This window comes from Monodon monoceros, unplaced genomic scaffold, assembly GCF_005190385.1.
Source record: "Monodon monoceros isolate NGI ecotype Baffin Bay Population unplaced genomic scaffold, NGI_Narwhal_1 Super_Scaffold_5, whole genome shotgun sequence".
In the NCBI taxonomy this organism is placed as follows: domain Eukaryota; kingdom Metazoa; phylum Chordata; class Mammalia; order Artiodactyla; family Monodontidae; genus Monodon; species Monodon monoceros.
The window spans coordinates 54227522-54253681 of NW_021703782.1; the positions used below are offsets into that span (position 1 = coordinate 54227522).

The window sequence follows — 26160 nt, forward strand, 5'->3', positions numbered from 1 at the left end:
AATGCTTATGGTTATCTACATAGCAAATAGTAAATTGGAGATTTATATGCCATTTACATTAGGTTATATCTAGGAGAATTCCTTCCAGTTGACCTGGAAAGCCTGCTCTTAAAAGAGACTCCTTGTTGAAAGAGTTTTAGATGGTTTTCTGTAGTACCAAGAGACGTTAACATAATAACAGATTTCTTTTTAGCATTAAGAGTTATTTAAATAGACAGCTGGGCCATTGTAGTGCAAAACAGTCAGCCAGCAGCTTAGTATTGCACTTTGGCCTTTACTTATAACATAAAGGAGTCTCGTTATGACAAGCCCGTCATGGTGGGAAATCTGTCTACTGCAGCTCATTCTTGTACCTAATTCAAGGAGGTTTAATCACCAGAAGTATTAATCCTACTAATAATAATAACTAACATTTGTAAAGACTTTGGAGTTTATAAAGGATTTTCACATATAGTTCCTGCCCTTGTATTTTTGCCCTAACTTCCTAATTGTTCTCCCAGACTCTAGTCTCAACTCCTTGCAGTCCATTTTCTATATTGATGGTCAGAAACACAAATTTCATCATATAATGTGCATGATTATACATCTGTAGTGGTTCCCTATTGCCTACATGGTAAAGTCTAAATCATTAGTAAACTATATAGGATAGAGAATATCGGTGGTGGGGAACCAGGTTTTTCATAATGCACACACACGTACACACACATGCACGCACGTGCGCCCAAATGAAACAAGAATGTATTAAAATTGTACTGACAATATAGGGAGGAGGAGATGCTGCAGATCTTTGCTAGGCTTTTTTCCTTGCCTTTTTTTCCTTTTTTTTTTAATGTAAAGAGTTCATAGCTTCCAATGGCATAGACAATATAGGTCAGGGACTGGACAGAGGTAAGAAAAATGTTTTAAATGGCCCATATATATTTTTTTTTTAGTTGTAGCACAGTTACATAGTGCCTACATAACAGGCATCAACAGTCATTTTCTAAAATTTACTTTATTTCAGTGTTGGAAGAATTGTAACAAATCGTCTAATGCAGAATTGCCGTAAAGGCTTGGGACGATGTTATGTACGGTTCCAGTGTATAAATTATGTGAAAATAATGGGCAAAAGAGAAGGAAATGTTTTGCTAGATAAAGATAGAATGCTGTGCAAGTTCCATTCAAACAGATTTAAAAGAGGAAAAAAAACCTGAGTTTATGAATGTGTATTCCACAGTTGGAAAATAAGCTCTGGCCTGTGAGATTTTACCTAAATAATATCAGGGATAGTCTCTTGTTTAAGCAAGATTGTGAAGTTTATAAGAAAGTAATTATAATCTACCTCTCCTTATAGACTTTTATTTTTGTTCTTTTAGTTTCTTTTGGAATATCCATGATTCTGTGAATTATGTCTGTTTCTTGGTCAGCAAGTGTTTTCCTAGGGTGTGTTCATTTTAGTACACCAAAGAACTGCAAAGCATGATTAAAGACTAGAAATGTAAATGTATTTGCCATGGAAATGGCTCATTTTTGATCTTGTCTAACATATGCTTTTGAAAATTTGCCACTCATACACCTAGACATTTAAATTTCTAGGCAAGCTGTGAAAAGGAGATATGTTTTGATGAAATAAAGTGTGGTAGTAATGGTGCTTATGGGAAGGACCAGTGCAAAATTTCCAGTTCAGAGAACACTTCGTGGAACATAATTAATTGTGATAGTTTTATAGAGTCAAAATGATTTTTATACTAACTTTTAGAACATCTTTCTATAACAGAAAGCATTCATTCCAAAACATACAAATACATTAACTTGTTACAGTGAGAACTAAAATTCTACTAATCTCTTATTTTATACATAAATCATTTAGATTACAAAGGACCAAAGTGCCCTTTACAAAATCTGTATATCCCTTTGCTTAAACTATATCATAATTGGCTTTGACAAATGGAATTTGATTTTCAAAGGTGTTTCTACCATATATTAATAAATTAAAGAAAGTGCATTTAAATTTGTTAAATGTATTGATTCTGTATTTTTATGTGTTGTCACTGAAATGCAGTTGAACTGGATGAGTTTCTGTTGTTTGATCAGGGCCTTCTACCTAGAGTTGAAGATTTTTCATTGAGATGCTGATGCATATTTACATGTGTTCATCAAGTAGTATAGTTTTTACTGTTAGTGATAATGACTGAAAAACTGGGGACCAGCTCTCAAATAATATAGTTTTATGTCTCCCAGTAAAAAATGAACTTTTAGATATTAACCAAAATTATGTTAACCAAACTAATGCTAGCTGTAGAATTTTCAGTTAAAAGAAATATGGTATGTAGCAAGAATTAAATAAAATAACTTTCTAATCACTTGTATTTCCTGCTTGGTATCACTTGCAATTTACATGAAAGGATAGTAGTTAACAGATTTTTAACATGGTTTTGGAACATGATCCCTTCCAGAGTCTGATGAAAACAATAGATCATCTCCCCAGAGAAGATTCACATGTGCATACACACTAATCATCTAGTCTTCATTCAAATAAGGCCACTTTCATGTATGTAACTGTGTGAAATACAGAATCCACAGATTTATGATGACCAGAGATCCTCTAATTATTTATTCCCTGCAACTTTCATTCTCAAACCAATGATCCCCAATCTCCTATACCCTCCACTGTCTGTTTTTCTTAGCACTTCTCACCATACTACATGATTTACTCATGCATTATATTTAGTGTTTATTGTGTGTTCCACCTGCTATCGTACATCTTCCACCAGGACAATGATCTTTGTGTGTTCTATTCACAGTGCATCTAAAACAGTTCTTGACAGAAAGCAATCCCTCATTATTTCCAGAACCAATGAATAGATTTATGATGACTGAATATCTTATATTTAGAATAAGGGTCTGGATTTTGAGCCAAGAGACTGGCATTGAATTGTTGATCTGAATATCCCTAACTCCATTATTTCAACCTCAACAAGTCCACCATTCCCCAGAGGATTTTCAACTAACACTGTTAAGTGTTAAATTGGACAGGAAGTTTCCTTAAGGGTGAATTGATTTTTTTTACAACTTCATAACAAGAAGAAAATGTTTAGCAAAAGTAATTGTAAATCAAATATTATCATGGCTAGTAAATTATTAAATTCTGAATCGTATATATACACAAAACTGAATTATTTTCTCCCAGTGCACTGACCCTGGGTCAGTTGACTCGTGATTTTTCTTTGCTTATTTTGTTGATTGGTTTCCATTGTTTGTTTTATTTTGTTTTCCAGCATTATATCCTTTCTATCATAATTTTGGGCCGTTAATCAATTAAAGTATCCACGTTTTATTACCAATGGTTAAATGGATTTAGCTATACCATGAACTAAATAAAAAGTCACCCTAACAACCAAATATATTATGAAACACACACACAAAAATCCTGTAACCTCACTAGCCAATATATTTTTATTACAGCTACTATTTAGAAGACAGGCTGATAAAATGTGGGAAGATAGTGCACATTTTGTGAGAAAGAAAAAAAATGTTTTTACACTTAGGGACTATTCATTAAATTTTAGTACAAAGGGAATTCTCTTTATATTGCTAAATTATCAGCCAGTGAGTGAAAACAGAAGGATGAACAGTTCTGCTCTAATTGTTACAGAATACCAAACATGCCTGGTGAGATTCAGCCTGAGGATAAGCAGGGAAGAAAGAACATTTAAAGGGAACAGTTGATGTTGCTTGCAGCGGAGGGCTTTTTGGTGGTTTGATTCGACATCTGCCTGCTTCTTCCTGTGTTCATCACTCCTTCCCCTGCAGTGCCACAGACACTGCTAGACACTCTTCACACTGCAGTAAATGACTCCCTTCACCTGCCAGGGTAGCCAACTAAAGCATTTATTCTCCATGGTGTGCCTAATCCTTAAAACAGGGCTGAGCAGCAGACAGGGAGTGAATGAATGAGTGATGGATGAGTAGTGTCCACAGAGGAAAAGAGTTTATTATTTTTGTATATTTTCATTGTATAGAAAAGGAACATACTGTAGTGTAAGCTTTCCACCTAAACTTGTCAGTTGTATTCTCTCCTGCCGTTATTCAGTCTCAACTTAAAATTCATTTTTACCTTCTTAAATTATTGTGTTACAAAGACTTAGGTAGAAAGTCCCCTTATACTTGTGCTTTCTTGTACGTCTGTGATTTTTCTTTCACTTATTAATCTGTGTATCCCACATACATACGACCACAGAATAAGAGCATTCCTCAGTTAACAGAATGCAATGCTCTAAAAAACTCATCTGTAACATGTTTGCTTGGACTCAGAATCCATTTTAAATATTATTGAAGAAATAAGCCCAAAGAATAAAGTGAATAATTTAGGGGCAATTAAGATATTAACAATGTTAATTGTGTTCATTAATATATTTCTCTATTCAGGTTTTCTTTAATATCATCCAATAGAGTTTATAATTTGCTTCATAAAGTCTGTAAACATCCTATATTCAATTAATGACCAGATAGTTTATAACTATTTTTTTCTATTGTGAATGGTAGCATATATTCTTCAGCATTTTCCAATTTGTCAATGATAGTATAGAGAAATGTGCTGGTGTTTTAAAATTTACAGAAATTCTCAAAATGCTGATTCATAACAATTTGAATTTTACAAATATGGGTTAAAACATAGATGGAGAAAATCAAAGAGAAAACTAATAAATTAGAAGATAAATTTTAGAAAATCACTCAGAATGAAACACAGAGAGATAAAGATAAGGATATGAGAAAAAGAAATTGAGAGACATGGAGGTTAGAGTGGGAGAACCAGCCTATGGTAAGAAGCTCCTAAAGGGGAAACTGTAGATACTGGAGGAAGAGCGGGGTCCAAACCTGCACCAGGAAAGTTCAGGGCTATTTTGATGGATCTCAAGAAGGTCCAAGAAGGCATGAGTTCATGAACTTCAGGTTTGCAGTTATATCAACTAAAGTCCAAATTTAGACATTTACTAAAGGGGAGTGAGTGGCGTTGTATAAAATATGAGTCCTTTCTAAGGCTTAGTCTCCCTATCCTCTAAATGGACTTCGTATAGTTCCTAACATATGGCATTGTCATGGGACTCAGTGAGATAATACAAGGGTGCTTCTCTGCCTTGTGCCTGGCATGTAAGCACAAAGGGAATGCCACCTATTATAGGATTCTGGAAGTGTGGTAATAATTGTACTGTTACTTAATACATAGAGATGTAGGCACTAAATAATACTCTACAACCTAACCATAGCATTGTTAGATACAGTGCTCTCAGGGTGGGCATTTATCATGCATGTCTACACTGCTATAATCCTGAGAGTCTCTGAGAACAACCTGAAGACTCACAGAACAGGTCTTCTACAAACATAAAGAAAAAAAGACACGTGCAGACAGGCAAAAAGGGCAGAGATGCAGGACAGTCAGAACTGTGGAGGGATGTTAAAACCACAGAAGCACCCCTGAGGAGCGAGGGATCATTGCGCTCTCCAGCCCAGGGGACGTGCACTGGGAAGATAAGCCACCATACCATCTGTCTTTGAAAACGAGGGGACTTATGTTTGGGAGGTCTGGAGGACTGCTTGGGAAGCCCTTCTTGAGACTCTACTCTTGAAGGGCTTGCACACAAACTCACTCACTCTGAGTCTCAGTGCAGAGGTAGAAGCTTGAAAAGCAGCTGGGCCATGCAAGAAGGAGATTTACTGACTAACTTCAGGGTGTGTGCCAGAGGGGGAGGGATCTGGTAGAACTTCCCCTGGGCACCATTTTTTTTTTTTTTTTTGGTACTCTCTTTCAACCTAACTGGCCCAGAGCTGGCAGGTGACATTTCTTTCACTCTTCATCAACTTAGCTAACACTGCACCCCTCCAAAGCAGACTTCCACACTGCCCCACTTGGCAGGAGGCCCTGGCTGACACTGATGCCCCTCCAAAGTGGCTCTGACTCAGGGGGGAAAGAACCACCCACCAGAGTGCTCATAGGAGTTGTAGCCAGGCCTCACAGACAAGCAGGATGGGGGCCAATCCATCTACCAGCACACCCACAGTAGTTGTGGTTGAGCCACAGGCAGGCCACAAGGTGGCCCTGACTACCAGTGTGCCCACAGCAGCCATGGTGGGCCTTACAGCCAGTAGTCTGAGGGTCCGACCCTGTCTTCCAGTGCACCTGCAGCAGTGACCCCTTCACAACAGGAGGGCACATGCAGTCCACACAGAGGATACCCCCGGAGGACCTGGCTCTGCTGACCAGTGGTTGCACCAGTGGACCCCACAGGACACCTTCTACATAAGGTCACTCTTTCAAGCCTGGGAGACATAGCTGCTCTACCTGATACCTGGAAACAAACACAAAGAGTTAGGCAAAATGAGGAGACAAAGGAATACCTTCCAAACGAAAGAAAAAGAAAAAATGTCGGAAAAAGAAATAAATGTCATGGAGATAAGCAATTTACCAGATCAGGAGCTCAAAGTAACAGCCATAAAGATGCTCACCAAACTCAAAGGAGAATGGAAGAACTCAGTGAGGTTTTGTGTTTTCTAATTATGAGTTCAGGATAGAGAAAATAGTAAAGACCAGGCTTTCCCCTCCCTCTGTCCTCTCTTTCCTCTTATGCCCCTCTCATACTCCTCTCCCTCATTTCCCCTTTTTCTTCCTCCTACCATGTACAGTTGTGCAGGTTGTGTAACTATACAGGGAATTTTGGCCAAGAGGATGAAGAAGGGCTTTAATTCAGCTCTACGGTGTGGTAAAGAGACCCATTTTTTTTTGTTTGTTTGGTTTTTCTTTTTGCTGGTACGCGGGCCTCTCACTGTTGTGACCCCTCCTGTTGTGGAGCACAGGCTCCGGATGCACAGGCTCAGCGGCCTCGGCTCACAGGCCCAGCCACTCCGCGGCATGTGGGATCTTCCCGGACCGGGGCACGAACCCGTGTCCCCTGCATCGGCAGGCAGACTCTCAACCACTGTGCCACCAGGGAAGCCCAAGAGACCCATTTTTTAATCAGTAACCCTCTACTCCTATCCTTGCATGCCTGTGCCATGGTGGAAGCAGGGACTTTAGTTGTGAGGCTCTTGGTATTGGGAGAGTGGTGAGAACATTAATAGTACAAGTCCTAACAGTGGAGTTGCCATTTAGCTTAGGTGAACTGCACAGTCCTGCACAAGAGGCAGAATACCATTTTATCTCCCTTCCTCTTCTCTATTGCTTATAACATAGACCACTGGGGTACTGAATCAGCAATCAGAAAATGACTGCTTCCAAACAAGGTCAATTTCTTATTGTATCTATGACCCTAGGCACTTTGTTACCAAACCAGGTCTGTTTGCCTGATGCACAGCCAGCTAAACTCTGAGATACCAAGGTTTGCAGCAGAGAAAGGGTTTATTCACAAGGCAGTCCAGCAAGGAGTTGGAGAAACAAGTCTCCAATCTGTCTTCCCAAAGGTGAGGGGCTTGGGACATCTGTGGGATAAAGAAGCAGGCTTGTCTGAGGTGTGGGGAAAGATGGCTGGTGGCAAGGAGAAGGTGAAGTAATCTGTGCTCTCCTCAGGTGTATCTGATATATGCTTCTTCATGGGATACATGTTCAGAAAATGGTGGCGTTGACATGACCTGAGGGTGGAGTTTTTGGCCCTCTGAGGTCAAAAAGTCATCCAGTGAACATTCATGCAGGTTCAGTTGAGTGGTCTCTGGTATTGACTGGTTTGAACTGTACAAGACTAGCTCCCTGTTCCTGAAAAACAACTTAAGCAGCTGTTACTTTAGTGATCCATTATGTCTGAAGTGTTATCTACAGGAGGCAGTTAAAGTATTCTTGTGATGTTTTGTCTAAGCTAGGTGAAGCTTGGAGGGTATGCAATTTGCAAAACAATTAGTCAGTGAAGGCGGGTTACAGGATATTATTTATTAAGCAAGTTATAGTTTAAGGGATCTATATTTTCAGGGATGACTGCTCTTGACTTCAAAATCATTTAACCTCTTGGAAGTTTCCGTGATTTCATTTTTACCTGGGTAAAGATTAAACTAAAAGATGCTTAGGTTCATCTTAATTTTTACTTCATCTCAAGATTCTATGACTACACTTTCCACTTTTGCTTCCAGTCCTCTGACAATCAGAAGGAGGTTGAGATGTGAGTGAGGCACAGTGCTTGGGAAGGGCCTAAAGCAGGGAAGAAGTTCAGGAATAATCACGGGGTGAGATTTATTATAGGGCTTAGGAATAAGAAGAAAGTGAAGAAATAAAATAAGGGAATCTCCCTTAGCAAAAGGGAGAGTAAGGAAGTTCTATTTGCTGGTGAAAGAATTTTGTCAGTTGTAACTACCTCCATGATAAATGTGATTTTTCAGAGCCAGAGTGCATCCTTAGTGTGGATGCTTTTCCTTGTAGAGTAGTGTTTGTAGCGGTTAAGCCTATTTTTAATGAGTAAAAGATTCAGTTATTTCATCCTTGATTAACACTTCTCAAAGAGTCGTTCAGTGAGGTGTTAAGAGCAATTAGAAGCATAATAACCCCAAATAAGATTGAAAACAGTTGAAAATAACAGAATGAAATATGTCATAATACTTTCTTAAAATAATGAAACAGACTTTTTGCAGGAATTTTCAGTGCTTAAAAATATGAACATCTGTTGTACACCTCCAAGAAAATATCATGGTGACCAGGGTTCTCCAGCCTTATTTGACCATTTCCCACCAAATAGCTCCTAGGATTAATATTTCATGAAACACATTTGGGAAACTGTATAAAATGTGTTATTTCAGCATGGAAAATTTGAGTACTCATGGAGAAGTTCATTTGTGAAAATGACATAGGTCAGGTGCTCTTTGCTGAAATCTCAGTGTAACATAGAGGCAGGATAATACAGTGGCCCGTTGCCTAGGTAGGAATCCGAGCTCCACTACGCACTAGCTGGGGAATCTTGGCACATCAGTTAACCTATCCACATCTCAGTTTCCTATCTGTAAAGTGACAATACTAACAATATCTAACTTGCATGGTTTTTATGAAGATTGAATGAGTTCATATGTTCAAAGCACTAAGAAATATGCTAGTTCATAGGATGCGCTGTTTAAGCATTAGATTAAAAAATCTAAGCTGTGCCAAAGGAATGTAGCTATCCTGGAATGCAAAGGGTTTTTCTATGATGGGATTTTACCAAAGGGAAATCAGAGAGTCTTTGGAAATATGTTCTTAGACAAAGAAATGTGTGCTGGAGAAAATATGTATGGTTGAGAGGAAATGTATTTCCTGGAACCAAGTAATCAATTTGAGAATTTTACCTCTTGCACATGCTTAGTCATTTACAAAAATGCATGAGCTGTGGGACACTTTTTCAAATCTTCTTGCCAGGCTCCACCTGCATGTCAGCAACCAGTACAACAAACTTCTTGTCATTTTCCAATCACACTACTTCCTCAGATTGCCATACCCTTTTACATGTGATTTTTCTACCTAGAAAGCCTTTTTCCATTTCTACACCTGGAATAGTTCCTATTTTTCTTTTCAACTTCTATCCAATCCAGATGCCACCTCCCTGATTCTTCTTGACAGAGTTGGTTTCCTATTTCTCTTTTCCCATTGCACCATTATGGTAGTTTTCACATTGTGTTGTAGTTTTTGATTGCTTACCTCTCCATCTGCTTTATATTAGTTCTCTTATTTCTGTGCAATAAATCACCCAAACTTATTGGCATAAAACAATGATTTTGATCTTCCTCCTTGCCCTTCCCCCACCTCCATCAGTGTTAAAGACTAGGCAGGTGTTTACGACTTTTTTCTGTCACCTCACTTCTAATAATAGTTTTTCAGAGACCACTGGGAGCTTCTCACCTACAGCATCTTTGACAGAAGTCATTGCATCTCCATTCCTGCTGATTACTTACTTTCTCAGTCTGAGGCATTCTCTTTCTCTGATCCATCTAGTTTTTTCTTTCTGAATTTTATTTTATGTATTTTTTTATACAGCAGGTTCTTATTAGTTATCCATTCTATACATATTAGTGTATATATGTCAATCCCAATCCGTCCAGGTTTTTCATAGCAGAATAATCTTGCCAAAACAATGGATACCAATTTCATTATGATTAATTTTGTATACTGACCTCTGTGATTGTAAATAATATCATATATGCTAATTTATAATTCTGAATGACATTTTAAATTGAGGGCATAATGTGTTTTATATTTCTTTATATCTAAATATTTAGAATGGATTTAAGCTAATAATAATTCAATTCACTGTCCAATTCCTATACATAATCCTATTCATCAGTTTAGATCCTAGTTTGAAGAACATGGACTAGTGCACACAATAAAGTCTTTAATATTTAACCATATCCTATACTATATGATTTCAACTTTTGGTTTGTCAATGTATCATGAAAGAAAATTAGCAGTCAATCTTTTTTTGTACATTTTGCTAGTCTTAGGAAAATGTGGCTAACATCACAAATGATATATGAAGTGCTGGTAGTGTTTTAAAATATATTTCTGTGTATTAACAGTAACAATTGACCTAAGTAGGAAAAAAATAAGGTTTTCTATAAAGTGAACAATGGACAATAATACAGTATGATATCATCTCTTCAAGGATCATTAAAGAAATAGCAGGGGTACCTCTGAATATTTTATTGACTATCTAAAGGTATTTATGTATAATACATGTCTAACACGTAGAACACTCAGAGAAGAATTATTCAGGAATTATTTTGTTGACATGCTGTCTATTTTATCTGGCCTCTCTGCTGAGAAAGTATTCACTAAAGATACCTTTAATATTGCCTGTATTTTAAACTTGGCATTTGACCAAGCCTTAGAATAAACAATATCTATATTAATTAATACCTATTTAACTTAAGTACAATGATAAATAATGTACACATGTGTGTTCCTTTGCACATACATAAATATATATGTTGTAGTTATTCTTAAGTACAAATATTTTTTCCCTAGTTAAACACAGACTCCTGCAAATGATGTGTATGCTCATGGGATTACTCACATACTCCTAAGAGCAAAATCTTTTACAGTGGAGCTAATCGGAGTGGTGTTTTTCATTAACTCCATTATATAGCCCATCTTGAGAATTGACAAAACACTCTTAACATTTGTATCTAAGGAAATGTCTCTAATGCATTTACTTTTGAATGTTCATTTTTATTTTTTTGCTCTAGATTATCAAGTGTTCATCCTTTGTATTCTAAATTGATTCCTACCGAACTGACAGCTTTAATGCACAGAAATACTATAGTATTGTAATAACTACATTATTACCTACCTTCCATTGTTCATGTACAGATGCAGCAGTTCTATCCTATACTATTATGCCATTAGATAGCCAGGACTACAACCACCTTTACTCAAGTCGCAGGTCTTTAGGAAGTAGATGCTTTTTGGGAGTAATGAACAAAGTACTGAACTAAGTCATGAAAGGTGTCACTCCTCCTGCACAGTCAGTGGGTAGGGTGCTGTGTTAAAGAAGAAACAGTCTCTCCAGGTGACAGTTGGATGACTGGAGATTCTCACTCCAACAAAGACTAATGATCAGGTGGAAAATGACTAAACTTCCTCAATGGTCTTTACTTTGGTTCTCCCCTAGGTCTGACTTTCAGGACAGAGGATTCTCTCCTTTCTTAGGAGAACTCCCTTAGCTCTTGCGGGTGCTTTCTGGGAATGCCCCCATGTTCAATCACTTGGCATTTGTACTTCAACCTTCTTGTAATCTGCAATGATTCCCTCCCATATTCTCAACATTTCCCTCAGAGGCACTCCCTCTTGCCTCAAACCCCAGTCTCACCATATTCTCTCACATAAGTCTCTAATGGACTGTTGAAATCCAAGCAAAAAAAGCAAAACTGTGTTTCCCTTTTCTCAATAAGAAAAATTTCTGAGTAGTCAAACCTTTGCAGAAGTGAATATAGATATAATCTTTGTTATATATATACATATTTACATTCCTTCCCCAGCATTGAAAAGGAAGCTAATATTTTTTTCTATATTCATGTTTATGAAGGTGGGCAATTATACCACTACTGCTATGAATCCTGTTAATTATAGAAGTAAAAGTGAAAATAGAAATTAAACCTTAGAGTAGCTGCATAGATTTATTTTCTAAATATTTTAATTGTCAATGTCATTGTCATAGTTGATATTTGTTGAATACTTCTTGTGAGCCCCAACTTTTCTACACATTTTGCATATATTATATTGATTAGTCCTTGTAATGAGGTATGAACTCTTTGTATCACCATTTGGAGAAACTGCAACTTAGGAAATAATTTAATATTGCATTCAAATAAGATTTTTTCAGCTTTGTGGCAAAAATTTTATCCAATTTTAGTATCTTTGTATATATTGCTGATAAAGTTGACCATTCTGATGCATATTCATTATGAAGCCATCACACCATTTCATCCTTTTTATTTCTAAGTAATTGGAGAAATATTTGCTTCGAAAGATTTTAAATGTTGAAAATTATGTAATAGTGAAAAAATATACAACAATAGTTTTATCTGGTATGTTATTTTAATATTTGAGAGTAAAACCAGCATGCTATAGCATATGGCAGATAAATTCAGTAAGATTCTCTTAAAGATTTTATACATTTTTTCCCATGGAAAAATTACAGAGTTTTGGTTGCATCTATATTCACATTTTCATTTATTTCTTAATACATGTTTCCTTTATGAAAGGTTTTTGTTAATCTAAATCTGGTGACATGTTCTCTTTCTCTTCTGTCTCTTTTAAATACAAGACAAGTAGTACTGATTTGTAGTAATTAAGACAGGTCCTCTTGTTTCTGATTCCTCAGTAAGCACATGGAAAGCAGGATACTTCTTATGAAGTTAATCAGCAATCTGTGACATTCAGCACATAGTGTTCCAGTGATCTTTCAAAATGTTTAATAGCATTAGATAGCTTTTGAAGTAATTATGACTAGTGTTCACGAATGCAGCGCTAGGCTTTATGTGTCACTGGATTTTTATTTTTTGCTAAAACGCCATGGATTATAAAGACAAATCATTATTTTATAGAGCTCTACAAAAGGAAAAAAAAAGCTAAATTATTCCATTGGGTACGCATCCTGATTTTAGAGATGTTAAAATTTGAAAAACAACATATGGTAAACACATGTAGCAGTAAATGTTACTACTGGCAGATAGATGCAGGAGTGTTTAGGAGGGAGGGAAATAAGCACAAGCACACAGGGCTGGTGGGAGGAGAGACTGGTCCAGTCTTTCTGGAGGTCATTTGGTTATACCAATCTAAAGCTGTAAAACCGTTCATATCTTTCCTCTTAACCAAAAGAAATAGTGAGACACGTGCAAACATTTAGGAGAAACTTCTACGTGTTAGGCTCTGTTCTAAGAACTTGGGATCTATCAACAAAGGGAGCAAAGATCCCTGCCCTTGTGGAACTCACACTGTAACAGAACAGAACATGATTGTGATAGACTGCACTGTGATAAAAACAGATTATGGTACAGTGATGCATGATTCTAATTTGTAATTAGAAAAAAAAAAAGAAACATTATAAGTACCCTAGAGTAAGTGATTGATATGATGCACTTAGTCAACTGGGTTTTACTTCCATTTGGGTTTTATTTTATAAATTTTAGCCAGATTTGATTATTAAAAATGTAAATAACTTACATGGGCATGTTTCTATTTTACTAACCAATCTATTTGTGTCCTTCTGTTTTTATTCGCTTGTGTAAACTTATTCTTAAAACAGAGTCTTTATTAGATTGAGAACCTTAAGAGGGCAAGACCAGATAAGTGTGATTCTGTTAGTAAGTATTGACTCAGTGGTTCTCAAAGTAGGGTGCTCTATCAGCAGCAGCAGCATCCCCTAGGATCTTATTAGAAATTCAATATTTGGGACTCTAGTCGCCACCTACTGAATCAGAAACTCTGGAAGCAGGGTCCAGATATCTGTGTACAACCAAGCCCTTCAGCCATTCTGATATACTCTGAAGTTTGAGAAGAACTGCAGTAACTGGGCAAGTATAATACATCTGCTATGCTAGTGAAATAAGAGATTACAGGAATCATATTAAAGAAAAATATCTTTTTTTCCCTCTATTTTTGATAGGCAGTTGTCAGGATAGCCTACAAATGGATTCAGGGCTAAATCGTTGCATGGTATCAGGCTAAATCTCTTTTATTTAATAATGCCCAGCCTACATAGTAGAAAGAGTAGAGAAGTATGCAAATATTCATGAGTTTTTCTATTTGAGAAATAAAGAAACCTACTATTTAAGTAGTTGAGAGAAAGATATTTTACCTCATAGAATCATGGGAAATAAACTTATGTCTTGACACTAACTGAAGTATCTTTAATACAGCGTAAATAAGTTTCATATTGAGCAGTTGACTACTAGAAGAAATAAGAATGTTCAATAAAAATATTTTCAATATTAAAAATAATATACTTTGGTACATAAAACTCAATTCATAAAAATTACAACTTTATTATGTATTTATAACCACATAATAATTGCCATTATGCCAATTATATTTTTGTTGTATTAACAAATATTCATTAATATGTTATAAATGGCTCAGCTTAGTAGCTAAATTGAGGAACTCCCCTGTGATTGGAGGGGAAGAATGAGATATGAGAGACTAATAAACAAATGGACAACAACCAGACCATATGTGACACTAGAACTCTGATCAACAAGCCTAGGAATCCAAACCACAACCTCTGCATCAATTTGCTCACAGTGGTTAGGAAAGTCCAGGACTTTCAGGATATTTTCAAGTGAGTGACTACCAACTTTCTTAACGTTTGTCTCCTCCTTCCAACTCAAAACCAACCAGAGAAAGCCAAAGCTCCTCCCCAGTCAGTCACATAGGGTGCCCTGCTTCTGGTTAACCCGCCTTCAGCTTTTCCATGCTAATAACTTCCTAACAAAGCATACCTGAATTCTTCCCTTTTGTTCACTACAAAGCTCCTTGACACTGATTTTAACAACTATTTTTCAAACATGAGACCAAAAGCACAAGCAACAAAGGCAAAAATAAATAAATGGCACTACATCAAACTAAAAAGTTTCTGCACAGAAAAGAAACAATCAACAAAATGAAAAGGTAACCTACGGAATGGGAGAAAATATTTGCAAACCATATACCTGAGAAGGGTTTAATATTTTATATATATATATATATATATATGTATATATATATATATATATATAAATAATTTATACAACTCAATAACAAAAACAGAAAAAATCTGATTAAAAAAACAGATATTTTTTCCAAGAAAGACATAAAAATGGACAATAGACCCATGAAAAGATGCTCAACATCACTAATCAGCAGGAAAATGCAAATCAAAACTGCAATGAGATATCTCCTCATACCTGTTAGAATAGCTACACTCAAAAAGACAGGAGATTACAAGTGTTGGTGAAGATGTTGAGAAAAAGGAACCCTTTTGCCCTATTGATGAGAATGTAAATTGGTACAAATGCTATGGAAAATAGTACGGAGGATCCTCAAAAAAATTACAATTACTATCCAGCAATTCCACTTTTGGGTTTATATATTAAAAAAAAATGAAAACAGGATCTTGAAGAGACATCTGAACTTCCATTTTCATTGTGGCATTATTCATAATAGCCAAGATATGGAAACAACCTGAATGTCCATCAATGGATGAATGGATAAAGATTTATTTATATCTGTATAATGGAATATTATTCAGGCATGAGAAAGAAGGAAATCCTGCCATTTGTGACAACCCAGATGGGCCTTGAGAACATTATTCTAAGTAAAATAAATCAGAGAAAGACAAATACTCTACAATATCACTTACATGTAGAGTCTAAAAAGCTGAACTCATAGAAATAAAGGGTAGAGTGGCGATTAGCAGGGGCTTGCAGTGTAGGGGAAATAGTGACATGTCAGTCAGTGAATACAGACTTGCAGTTAGAAAGTGAATAAGTTATGGGGATCTAATGCACGGCATTGTAATTATAGTTAGCAATATTGTATTATACACTTTAAAATTGCTAAGAGAGTAGATCTTAAATGATCTTACCACAAAAAGGAATGGCAATTTTGTGATATGATGAGGTATTAACTAAGGCTATAGTGGTACCCTCACTGTGTCACAAAAGTGTTTCAATTCAACACATTTTACACCTTAAAGTTACACAATATTACATGTCAATTGTATCTCAATGAAGTTGAAAAAAATGACAAGTTAGAAGTGTCAGTAACAGCGAGAAGGCAGAGAGTAGAGTGGGTTTTGGCAACAGCAACAAGTAGAGTGAGTTTTAATTTTGTTCTGGGTATTTTGACTTCAGGGTAATTGTGCAGCAGGTAAGTAGAAACATCTAGCACGAAGTTGGGAAATAGCACTTGAACTGGGGAGTACAGGCAGATCTAGAAATACTTATTTGGAAATATTCCCCATAGAGATGAATGTAACTTAAGCCATATGTATGAGGGTAATTTCGGATATGGAAGATGTAGAAATAGGAGAGGATCACAAAATATAGTCATACACTGATTCACGTATTCATTCAAAAATCCCCGAGCACAGCTATGCCCCTGGGCCTTGTGCTTGGTGCTGAGGGTAGACATGCTGCAAGTCTGCCTATATTTAAAGATACTGGGAAGGAGAAAAAAGCAAAGCAAAACCCACAAGCTGTAATCATCAGAATATTAAAAAAGAAAAACAAAACTAAAAAATAAGAAGGCAGTGACGGAATCCCTGGCATAAGAGAATTTCAAGAAGGAAGTAGTCAACAAGTACACGGGCTGTGAATTATTTGAGGGTGATGATGACGTTAAGAAGAATGTGATTTGATGTTTTGGCACTATTGGAGATGCTCAATAAAGAGTGCCATTATAGTTATTAGGGTAAACAACATGTTGTTAGGTATAAAAAGTAAGTGTAGACTGCCCACCCAAAAGAAAAATAAAAGATAGAAGCTTGAAGAGGTAGGCGGATCAAGGGCAAAGTTCTCCAGGAAAGGTAAAGCTTGACATCATAGGCTGAAAGGAATGATCAAATGGAGAATGGGAAATTGACTGTCATTAGAAAAAGCATAAAAGATGTGTTTAGGACAGGCAAGAGAAGATGAAAACAAGAATACAAGAAGGAGAGAGAGTCCTTTCTTGGAAATGAAGTAATATATTAGGAATAGATGAAGATACATTATTTAAATGGAGGTAGGAAAATTGAAGTTGTTAACATGAATAACTTTAATCCACTTAAAAATGTATAAGCAAATTATGTCATAGCAGGAGAGAGAAGTAGATACAGAAAAAGGGGGGGGATTGGAAATATTTCACTTTCGCGGCTATTAGGAATGTCATGGGTAGGTAACTGTTAAGAAATGATAATGATGATGAAACACGAGCAATGCATAGGGCTAGTTGTGTGGTAGAATAGCAAAATAGGAAGCAAACATTTAGGTATAGCAGCTTTCTTTTTCAAAGCTTAGAAGAGAGGATTTTATGGAACATCATCTAATTGAGGTGGGGAGGATTAGAGTGGAAGGGAGATTAAAGAGGAGACAGAGGTTGTGGGGTACATGATCTACGACTACCCCATCTTAGAGGTAAAGAACCCATGGCTTAAAAAACCTTGCTGATATTGTTAAAATGAAGAATCTGGTCCATAATTCCAGGACAGGGCCTGAGATGCTGCATTTCTAACAAGTCCAGAACTATCAATGAGAATCTATAGTTTATTAAGAATCCCAAATGATTTGTATGTGCATTTAAGAGGTATGGGCTTTTAAGTTTGAGAGGAACTGCTATATACCTCACTTTTACCTCTGTGTTGGTAATTGCCAAGAAAATGGTAAAAGGAAAAGAATAAGGAATACTGGGTATTTTCCAGGGGGTTATTCAAGTAGCCAATATGTAGAGTAAGCTAGAAAGGGACTATGTGGTCCAAATACAGCTCTATACTTTGAGAATAGGGAGGGAAAACGATCTAACAGTCATGATGGCAGCTGCTGAACTGAAGCTCCAAAGCTTATCTGACCTCTTGCAACAGTTGAAGTGAGATGAAAATAAATGTTGCTATAGCTACCAAATAATTTCCATAAAGGTTAAACCAATCCTGTGAACTTTCACAGGTTCTTACAGATTTCCCAGTATAACCAACTCCAGTAATGAAAAGATCATGATATTATGCTGGAAATTATCGTTTACAATTTTAATTTCTTCCCAAATGTGTAGGTATCTATAACACAACAGCTTTTATCGTGAGCGTTATTATTTTTGAAGCTTTATTAATGTGGCTGAATGGCAACTTAGGAAAAGTATAACATGACAATACCACCCATGAAAAAGGGTTTGGAGAATCTCCTTATAATATACCCATTTATAGTTGGAAGTTATTGTTGCCAATCATATGAACACAACAAACATTTTTAATAAAATGTTAATGTTTTGAATAATTTGGAGTGGCATGTTTAAGGATAGTGATATCTAAGTGTCAAAATATTAAATGTAAGGATCTATACATTTTAGTTTAAAACATGTAAATTCCCACTCCAAAAATGGATTGCTTAATGTTGTTTCTATATCTGTTTGACACCAGAAATATTTGTAATCATTACTTTCGTTTTGTACCTTTTTAACAAAGATAAAACTTTATTTAGAGGTTTTAACATTTTGGTTTTTTGTAAGCACAATTTCAAACCAGATATCCGTTCAGTTATAAAGATATCAAAGGCACCACTACCAACAGGCTAAAAGACAAATTCCAGCCTATAATGTATTTTGGCAACTTTTTTTTTTTTTCCTAGTCATGCCTTTTGTTATATAGCAGTTTTCAAATAACTTCCAATTATATAATGAAATCCTCACAAAAGCCCTGGGAGATTAATGGTTTGTGCTGTCAGTTAATTCATGAATAACATCTTTCCTCAGTAGATTTTAAACCATGGAAGAAAGATCGCCATCTCTTGTCATTTCCATTTTCTCTAATATATACAAACATGTAAATGCACAGTAGGAAACTAATAGATTCAGACAAATTTGAGTCTCCAAAGAATATGCTGTACAATTAGTTTTCTGTCACAGTAAAATGTATCCAAATTCTTTACGATCATATTAAACTAATAAGGTGATATAAGGCACAAGTTTTTTTTTATAATAGCTTTTTTGAGATGTAATTCCCATACTATAAAATTCTATTTTCGTATAACCTTTTAAAGTGTACAATACATTGGATTTAGTGTATTCAGCATTGTGTAACCAGCACCACTCTCTAAATTTTATAATGTTTTCATGAGCCAAAAAGAAATCCTGTACCTACTGGCAGCCGTTCACATTCTGCTCACCCTTCAGTCCCTGAAAACCTCTAATCTGCTTTCTGTGTCTATAGCATTTCTCATTCGCATTTAAATGGTCATCCATCCAAGCCTGAGATGACATACCCTGTCCAGGATCCAGTCTCCTCCCATCTTATTACTCTACTTGTAACAGAGTAGAGTTTAAGGGAGCAGAAAGAGGAGTGTAGCCTCTTATGATTAACAACAACAATAACAAAAAACAAACAAACAAACAAAATTCCGTTGGAGCTCCAGGCATTAATGCCGCATTCTAGCTAGAGAATTAACAAGAAAAGGAGACAAAGATGGGCGTACTGTCTACATTCAGTGGCACTTCCTAGAAGTTGCTCACTCTATTTGCACATACATGCTTTTGCCAGAGCTTAGTCTTATGGCACCAAGACTAAGAAGCTTTTTCCAAGTAGACATGAACCTAGCTAAAAATCAGCAGTTCTTTTGCTAAAAACAGGGAAAGATGGATATTGGGGGATAACTGGAACTTTCTGTCATAGTGTTAAACCCATTTGAACTTACTAAAATATATTAAGCTAGGGTTTGGAACACCTGAAGAACAATCCTTATGAAAGAGTTTAGAGTGTTAGGGCAGCATTTGTAGTGCCTTTTGATAGTGGCAATCAAATATAAAATCATTAAATATCATATTTGTAACCAGGATATAAAAGTTATGAGATCGGGGCTTCCCTGGTGGCGCAGTGGTTGAGGGTCTGCCTGCCGATGCAGGGGACGCGGGTTCGTGCCCCAGTCTGGGAGGATCCCGCATGCCGCGGGGTGGCTAGGCCCGTGAGCCATGGCCGCTGAGCCTGCCCGTCCGGAGCCTCTGCTCCGCAACGGGAGAGGCCACTACAGTGAGAGACACGCGTACTGCAAAAATAAATAAATAAAAGTTATGAGATCGGACCATGTTTGTCTTGTTCATCACTTTAACCTCACATTCTAGAATACTAGTGACTGACACACAGTTGCTCAAAAAATATTTATTGAATAGATAAATGAATTACTGAACTAATATTATATAGTTATATGTGTTGTTTATAGTTATAGTTGAGCAACAGATTTACAGATATACAAATTACCTAATTATGGGATGAGTTGATAGTTCCGAAACTTATCACTGCCTGTCCCTCCAGCTTTCCCAGGATTTAAGATCTGCTTTGAAAGAAATGATTTAGGTATTAAATAAGACATTGAAAAAGTCTGGATGTTACTGAGCTAAGGTAAAAATCTAACACCTAAATACAGGGTAGTTTTCTTCCTAAGGGCCTGTCAGCAATTATTTCTTTATTGAAGCATTGAATTATTTCCTTATTTCGGTGTTTATTAGTTATTTATTGAGGATTTACAATATGCCAGGTTCCATTGAAACAGTCTACTTTTTTCCCCCCATACATGTAGTCTGCAATTATAATGAGAATTATGTTTCTGAGATGATAAGTTTGACAGTCTTGAAAGAAGCAAGAGTTCAAAGTCTTTTTTTTTTTTTTTTAATAAGCATAGTATTTGCAATTTTCTAAATGTATAGAAGGCTATCTGGTTTTCTAAGAAAGCATTTCTGATAACTTATACCAAAATTATGTATATATTACATAAAACTTGCATATTTTGTAAAATCTCATGTATTCTAAAATTTATTGGCAGAAAATAATGTATAGTTTCAGTTTAGCATTTAATGAGCTAGGCACTATGGAGCTGTCTCTATCTAAAATTAGTCATAATATGTTGGAGTTGTAAGACTGGAATGATTTAATTTGTTTACTATTCTTGTACATTCATTTAAAAAAAATTGAGAGTGTAGTTATATCTCTGCTTTATGAAGTTGAATTTTTATTTCATTCTAAATAGAATAAAATGGAAACCCTTAATTTATTTCACACCTCCTCTTCATTAAAAGAATCAGAATTTCTTTGCTGCATGTAATGAATAGAGTAAGAGAGTTTGTGTTTGAAATTCAGCGGTACCATTTCTACCTCTATGCTCTTGGGCACATTTATTAATCTCTCTAATCAATTGTCTTATCTATATAAGAACAGTAATCATAATAACCTGGTAGGATTGTTCTAAGGATTAAATGAGTTGAACCTAAGGCACTTAACATACTTACTGACGCATAGTAGATATTCAATCAATGTTAACTACTATCAATATTTTAAAGGATCAACTAAGGGGATAGTAGACATATAATAAATGTGTAATTACATGACCCCTGAATCTAATTATATATATATATATATATATATATATATATATTCATCAAAATACCACTTGCAAGAAATATTGCACAATAATAAAATAGAATGTGGAAACTGGGTTGTGTAATGGTTCACAGAACAGTTTGATACCAGGGTCTCTGGGTTAAAACCAAAAACAGCAACAACAAAAAACAACTTGTGTAATAGTACATTTACACAATAACTTTCTCACAGCTCAAGTTTTATTCATGGGTAAAGTTTAGATACAGTTGTGGGAATTAAATTAGTTGATACATACAAAATACTTACACCAGTGCTTTACATATTGCTTATTTTTAGTAAATGTTATTTATGGCATATGGCTTAATTGAGATTCTGAACTTAATTCAGCTTGAGTTGAATTTTGACTTCACAATGTATTAGTGATAAGACATTTTGGAGTATATTCTGGCAACTGTTAGCTTCCATTTTTTTAACTGAAAATGTGGAAAATAATCTCACTTTTTGTGAGTATTAATGGAAATACAAGAGACTTTTGTGAATGCCAATTGAAGATATATGAGATAAAGTATAGAAATCTTAGCATTGTACTATTTATCCATTGCTAACTAAATATTATTTTTCTAAACCCACCATACTGTCTTTAAAATAATTTGCAATTATTTATAATTATTTAAAATAACTTCACAATTTTTAGGTTTCCAAATCATTTAAAAATTCAACCTTTTGTCATTCCCTTTAAAAATTGAACTTTTCAGCAAAATTGAGCCAAGAAGAAATAAAGTACTCCAAACTGTTTTAACATCAGAGAAATCACCATCTGAAATGCCAATTCCATGAATTTTTCCAAACAGCCACATATCCAATAAATCCATTAATTAATAGCTGTAATCTATAGAAATACTAATTCAAGTACAACTTTTTAAGATTTCTGCAGTAATTTGACAGTTATATAGACATTACTATGAAGCATTCCTCCTTGAATATCATAGGTTTAGGATATTAGACTTCCAGAATTACCAATGTCTCTCTCTTTTTTTTTTTTTTTTTTTTTCTGAAGTTCGCTTACTTGGCTCAGCATAAGATATTTCTGAGTGGTTATTCCTCCAAAGATAAGTAGCACAAATGAAAGAAGTATACCTGATCAAATTCATTTAGCTAGAATCTTATTACCTGAAATAAAATTTCCTGAAATGCATCAAGGACCACACTAAGGACCACATTGTCAGTGCCAATGTCATTGACAGTTTAATAACTGATCCTTCACCACAAATCTCTCCCCTAAAAATATTTATCTCATTCATATCATGTTAAAATGGACTCTTTCCTCTTTAAGTATATCCCAGTACTCAGTATTCTTGCCTGAATCAGGCCATGTAAATCATCGAAAAAGGTAGATTAAAGTTGAGGTGGGCCATATTTCTGCTTTGGCTTTCTTATATGCCTAAAATCACCTCCCTGGCTTGGCCTTCGGTTTGAGAAACAACTAGCCAAATGCATTTAATGTCATTTCTAGAATCCCTGAATTTAAACATAAGCAGTGACTTCAAGTCTGAGTGTCCAACATATCTAATCAGTATAACAATGTCAGTAATACAAACAAGGATGTCCTTTGGATTTACTGTTACTGAGTATTCACATTCAGATACAGATAAGCATTCTATGTGTAACTGGAGAACATAAATAACCTTATGTGCTTTTTATGTTGAAATTCTATTATTCAGTTGAAAATGTCAATTTATATTGCAAATATGCAACACAGTGCCTGCAGGAGTAATCTAGCATCTGATAGTGCTAAAAGAAATAATTGTTTCTGTATTATAATGTCAAATCTTAAAGCTCGACTTTAAATCTTTAATAATAAAATGGTAATAACCATTAAAAATTTCAATTAGTGTATCCAAGGAGTTCATTCCACGATGGCAATACTGAATATTGATTCTAACACTTAATTTAACATTTGCCCCAAATTTAAATTGATGCACATCTTGATAAAAGAGGGGAACACTGGGGGCAAATCACTATTATTCCTTGGTTGACCTTCTGAAGTATAAGCATTCAGATCACACTAGATTCTTGGGAAAGACTTCCCTTTCAACCAACATCAGTAGGAAGTAGATCTTCTGAAGAGATCTTTTCCTTCCTTGCTCCCGTAGGGAAAATGAAAGCAGAAAGCAGTAGAATAGTGAGCCTGGGACACTGGCAAGGTTAGTCCATGTGCATTCGGATTAGTAAAAGGGATGGGAAGCAGAGACATCTATGGAGGGCTAGTAAGCAGTGTAACCACTTGGGGACAAGGAGACCTGGGGCCATGGCCAGTAACTGGAGTGAAACACAAGTGGATTGAGAATCAGGTACTCAGAGTTCAGTCGAGTCTCTGCCATCTCTTGGTTCAGTGACTTTGACCAATAAAGTCTGAGCATTCATTATAGAAGATTTAACTCCACACATGCATTTCAACTTGCAGAATAAGAACAATACATTTTAATGTGAATATTTATACTTCAGTGATAGTAGTAGTTTGTTTTCCGCTAACATTTGATCAGAAGAATGTTAGAAACATTTTATTTCACTCAAGTGGTTCCTATTACTGTCAAAATCTTTTCCACATATGAGAATGCCTCCTAAGAATTAAATAGCATTCCTTTGTCAGATAAACTATGTTATATAATGTTTCCTTCATTTGTAGTAGAAAAGATTTAATGAATAGAAATCGGAGAAAAACATATCCTCCAAAGCAACACCACTCATAAGGAATTTACATAATGGATGTCAATTTTCTATCTTCTATGAACTTGTAATACATTACACAGTAGAGCACCTGCGTATATACCAGTCATTCATGAGTTTTCTAAAGGGCTCATAAATGCTACTAATTTCTTCATTGAAGGTAGAAATGAAATCTTCAGTTTCCTTATTTTGTTCATATAGAACAGTATCTACCTCGAAGGAAGCAAATTCAAGGGTGTAATAAATGTGTGTTGATGAGCAAGTTACCACAGCATCAAAATGATAAAACTCTTGCAAAGCACGTTAACTACTAAATATGATCACATGTGATGGTAATCAAATGTCTTGATTTAATGACAGTAATAATAACCAGTTTCATAAAGTGCTATTGGAATACTACAGTGAACTATGGAATACTACATGATCTTTAAAATGATGATAGAGAATACTTATAGTCATGGAGAGATATATATTACCCACTGATTAAAGCAAAGAGATCAGTTGGATTATGGTATGCTAATCACATTTGTACACAGTAACGTGTGTGTGTGTGTGTGTGTGTGTGTATTTGACACTGTTAACTGAGTATAACTGAGAAGGCTTTCTAAAATAATATATGAAAAATACATTTTGCTTGTAAATGTGTCCCTCACCCACAGTTCCACAATAAGCAAAAGAGACAAATTTTCTCTGCTTGTTTGTCATCCCTGCATTAAAGAGCTGAAATTAGAGTAATTAATTTCAAATCACAATAGTTTGATGTGAGCTGAGTAACAGTAATGCTATTTCAGACAAATGTAGTCAAAATTGTCAAATTATATGTACACTAATTATACACAAAATAAAATTTTTCATGATATTGAATCACTATTTAACATTTTATGATCTTGAATTAAAATGCAATACCTATACTAATACAAAATGTTTTTGGTTGTACTCTTTTAGGTCTCAGGGTGGTGAACTTTTTCTTTGAATTCCTAACCTGTGAGCCTATGGTAAGATTATAATTAATATACTAAATTTTATAGTTTTTCTCTATTACCCCTGCTTGATTAATAATAGTAAAAGGAATTTGCATAGGTAGCTTGATACTTTACCTTACTTTTATGGAAATTCTGAAGAAACTATGTGATATTTTCTATCTAATGTTTATGTTCTTGAGTAGATTATAGTAATATAGTCATTTGATGTAGCCTTTGATAGGTTTCTAAGTGAATTTGAAGCATCGTTCAGGAAGGTAAAGATTTATACCATGGACAAAATTTCTTTGGATATGAATGACAATTTTATATGTTAAAAATATTTATAGCGAGGTCTATTTGATGCCAATGAATAAGGCAATGAGTTATTGAAAGTAAAACTTATAAAATTATCACCTGTCAGGATTTATCAAAATTGGGTTCTTCTATTAAAACTTGATGTTGGAGCTTTAGAGAGTTGAAAGTAAAATATGTAAGTATGGAAATAGAGATGATAAGAAATCACCAGTAACTTCTAAGGTGATTTGGGGAGGTGTTATTTATTTGTTAATTTCTGTGGTTAATGCATTCAATAACATGTGTTAAAAATGTGAATATGGATTACATTTCTAATTGATTACTACAGAATATAAGTAAACATAAGTCTGTGTTGTGAAACTGATTGGGTTATTTTAGTAAAAGGATTTTCAGTGTTTATCTGTTCCTTAATAGTAAACATGATAAAGATTTAGCTTGTAATTGACATATAAAATACAGATAATATGGGCATTTGTATCATTCATTTCATATCTGGGGGGAACGATATCTTTGGAAACACAGAGGCAATTGACTCCGTCTCCTCTTTATCTGGTAATTCAGCACTATTGAAATGTATCTTGAAGAAGTTGTTTTAAGAGACTGTAGGCAACCACCTCTGGGCACTCTAATGTGTTCCCTTTGGTGAT

At 35.3% G+C, this 26160-nt stretch overlaps 1 protein-coding gene across 8 annotated transcripts in view; it reads left to right on the forward strand.

Annotated features, from left to right (window-relative positions):
• Positions 1-26160, forward strand: part of PTPRD (protein tyrosine phosphatase receptor type D) — a 2000866-nt gene that overhangs the window by 803966 nt on the left and 1170740 nt on the right. For all 8 annotated transcript variants that reach the window (XM_029201877.1, XM_029201881.1, XM_029201880.1 and 5 more), the window contains exon 6: positions 25182-25231. The gene's annotated coding sequence lies outside the window, so the exon portion shown is untranslated. The remainder of the gene's footprint in view (positions 1-25181; positions 25232-26160) is intronic.